The sequence below is a fragment of the Epinephelus moara genome, chromosome 3, assembly GCF_006386435.1.
Source record: "Epinephelus moara isolate mb chromosome 3, YSFRI_EMoa_1.0, whole genome shotgun sequence".
NCBI lineage: Eukaryota > Metazoa > Chordata > Actinopteri > Perciformes > Serranidae > Epinephelus > Epinephelus moara.
Window position 1 is genome coordinate 5215880 of NC_065508.1, and position 4235 is coordinate 5220114.

A 4235-nucleotide genomic window follows, 5' to 3' on the forward strand; every position below is an offset into this window, starting at 1 on the left:
CAATGCCAATGTAACGTCAATTAGGATCCTTTTTCGTGGTGGACACACGGATTCCCTGATTCAACAACGTCCTGTATACACAGAAAAACACGAAAGTGTTCTTGATATTAAAACTATAAATATATTCCTCTGTTATAATTTCCCACCAATAATAATAATAATAATAATAATAATAATAATAATAATAACAATAACATGATAGTTCTGCTGTACTAGATATTTGATATAGGCCTATTCAAATATTCAGTCCCAAAAACGCCGTTTCTAGAGAACTTGCTAAAATATCTGAAATTAACCATCATCCTTGCTTTTTTTCTTAACATAGTTCATCTAGGTGCAGCGTCATTACTAGTTAGGCTTTACTAGATATTAGATATATTCAGTAGATCTATCTTTTTACAATTCTATTTTACAAGCCGCAATAAACCTACCGTCCCAAAAACGCAGTTTCTAGCGTATTAGCTAAAATATCAAAAATTAGCTGACATCTTTACTTTTTCTTAACATAGTTCATCTAGGTGCAGTGTAATAACTAGTTTGGCTTTACTAGATATCAGATATATTGGGTAGATATTAGGGGTGTCCCCGACTCAGAATTTTCATAGTCAAATCTGATTTGACAGATTTTTCCTTTAGCCGACTGATCGTCGAATCATGTTGTTTTCCCCCTCATTGATTAATGAGCTCATTTGCATCAGTTTCCGCTTCAGAGAAAAGAGCTAAAACACCCAAATAAACAAATTTAATTCTTCAGTTGGCATAATAAGATAATAATAATAAAAGTAAAAGGGTTATCATTTTATCTTTATCTTTATTCCTTTCACTTCATCAAGGTATGATGCTCTAGATGAGCGCAGACGCGCTGCAGCCTCGTATGTCTTTAACAGGAGTCGTTTCTGACTCGCCAGAACTTGGAGAGTCAGATCAGAGTCTATCAAGAAATTCGACACTTCAGGTAAATGAATAATCCTTCAAAAAAAGTTTGATTTGAGAGCACATACCTCCTCCAAAGTGTTTGTTTATGTGCTCCACCGCCGTAAATCACCGTAGGCCTCGATGCTGCTCTGATGGTCCTGCAGCGCACTCACTCATCTCAGCTTATTTGGATCGAGCAACTGGGTGATTTATTCATGTGTAGTAATGATTATGCCTACTGATTAAACGCATGCGTCATTTTCCATTTTTTATTAACAGAAATTAGGCTGATGTTTGTATCTAAATAGGCTATATATCATGAATTACTAGAAAACAAATACATTCTATGTCAAATCAAGATGTTCAGCGGCAGTGAGCACTCCCATATAGTCAGAATGGTACGGTCTTGTTTCATAACCACATTTTGTGATGATTCAACGGCGAGACTGGCAGTCGAATCAGACTTCTCCGAATCGAATCACCGAATCATCGACTATTCGGGGTCACCCCTACTGTGCAGTAATGAAAAGACAGTTTAAATGCTGTAATTGGGTTTTCATTTTTCCAAGACAGATTTACTGACCATTTTTCCAGCAAACGTACACTGCTATGTGCTCATGTATTGGATTTTCGTTTCCCATCCACATTGTTCCTCTGCAACAGAGATTGGAGAACATGTTGGCAAATACTCAGCTTCCACATTCTGTAACAAACGTTTTTCTGTTTAACCAACCAAATATCACAAATTCACTGATCTCACAGATTTAGTATCTTTACACACGGTTAGAATGAGCCGTCCTTTCAACAGGTAGGTAAACAAACAGGTGAAAACTTCAGGGTAATCAAGGCAGAAGCCAAAAATCAGTGATCAATCCTCTTTACAGTCGTGTTTCCTGACCCGGGGGCATTAGATAAACTTGATGGGTGACAAAATGATCAAATTATAGAGAAAGAATTTGACAAAAGCTAAATACAGGGCAATGTTTCTTTAGTCACAACTCTTAAGAGTGAAGGTAAAAATCACTCTGCTTGAAATATTTAAATACGCACACTCTGAGTTGGCGTTGTCGTGGGTTGACTTTCATTTGTTTTAGAGGTTCACAAGCTGAAGTGTTTAGAGCCTCTTCAGAATGCCTCTACTGCCAAAGACTGATGATGATGACAGGGCCCCGACACACCAAGTCAACTTTAAAGAACTAGAGTAAACAAAGATCAAGGGATGTGTCACCTCACACCACATGAAAAGTGTGCCTCCGCAAGAAGAAAAAACAAGTTGGTACGTATGACTTATGAAGTTCTTTATTGGCTTTGGGAACAGTTTCACCAAATAATTTCATGTGACCAAAGATCCAGATGATGACAGTGCGATCTGACAAAGTTATTTCAAGATTCCAGTAATTTCCAAACGAGTCAATGTCGTGCCTGTTGGTGGAAAACAGGACCCAAACTGTGAAATCCAGAATCAGATAGATCACAGCATTGTAAGCCTAACCACCCACACCAAATCCTCCTTAACTCTATTAACCACAAACCCAGCAGTGAATATTGCAATAATAATGTGCGGTTATGACAAAATCCCACAGCACAGCTGGATTGGCATCATTTGAGAACCACTGGTCTACGGAACACAACCAGCTGTCTAAGAAAGAGACACTAGTGAGCAAAACAAAAACCAACAAACAAACAATCAAAATCCAAACAAAAAAGTGAGAGTCAATACTTTCAGTTGCCTTCATTTTATTGAAATGTATGGATGCCATCTTGTGGCTTGGTATCCAGTTCAGTAACATTTGGAAATTCAATTTCTAACTTAGTTTTCAACAAGAAGCTAATGGCATTGGCCCACTTCTTATAGCTGGTCCGTTAATTGAACATTTTACATTTATTAAATTGATAGAGAAGCTCTTCAATATTAATGCTGTGCGTCAGAAAGTTCCAGTATCCAATGACCCTGTGACCCTTTGAACAGGGGTCAGAGCAAGCCACTATCTTTACAAGGTCCAGAGGCATTTTGTGTCCTACTTGAAGTATTGAGCGTAACTGAACAGTATCAGGTCAGGAACATAGAGAGCACCCAGGGGCCTTGGGTGTATTATGTGCTGTATCCACTTAATTCACACCAGTCACTCATTTGTCTGCAGAGATTGTGTGAAAGTACCAGTTGTATCAGATGGATCCAGAGCGGCAACCATCCACACCAAATCCTCCTTAACCCTATTAACTCCAAACCCTGCCATCATCAGCGCAACTGGGAAGCCATTAACGAAGTCCAGTGTATGCTTGCTGTAGTGACTTTTCAGTTCAACATGGATGTCTTCGAAAGGAGACTGGCCTTGCAGGTTTGCCTGTGCAAACATCTCTACAATTCTTCATTGAATAACTACAGGAGCAGTCAAATGGACTTAACTTCTTGGAAAGAAAGGGCACACCACACTGGGGAAAGAAGAGGCTTTTAGCTGCAGGCTGTGGAAGAACATGAGAGATGCTGTAAAAAACCAGTGTCTTAAAAGGAGTGTTGGCCCAAGGAGAAACAGATCGGTACATTTTTTGACTTGGAGGTAAACAGTAATTGTTACAGTAGACAAATGCGAGGTTTGGCAGTACATCACTGTTTACTATTGTTTACTACCATTGCCAGGCTGCCTACTGTTCCAGTTAAGTTCTTCTGTTAACACTCCTTGACTTCTTCCTTATCCACAGAATAATGTCTTTGTATGCTGCCTGGGGTTTTGGAGCATAACAATTTGCTTGCCAGAAAATTTCAAACATAGGTGTGTTAAGTATTTGAAGTATTTCTGGTGAGCACAGACATAAACAGCCAACCTACCTGATGGTATTGGGCTATTACAAAAAAAAAAAAAAAAGGTGTTTATTCACATCATTTAGCACATAATTAGTCACAGCTAATGATTAATTTTTCGTCTCTGGTTGGCCACTTCCCACTGGAGACCCCAACCAAACATGTACAGATTCACTGGATATGCAGACTTTGTTTCTCAGCACGTCTTTTGATGTGACAAATCACTACAGTGACAGGCAGGGTAATTTAAATGATAAGCATGTCTCTCCAGTAAAATTAATTTTGATATGTATCTAGCAAGCGTAGCCATGCTATCGCAGGGAGGCAGCTGGCCTGGAGCCAAGGTAAAGCACTCATTATTTTCCAATTAAACTCAATGGTATCTGTCCAATTCATATCATGTAAGTGGCAGTGGCAGGCACAAAGAGTCCAGGTTCTTTGGCAAAGGTTGGGTCTCAAATTTTTGTGTGTATTGATCAAATAGCATTTTGTTTCACGATAATAATATTTGGATAATGCA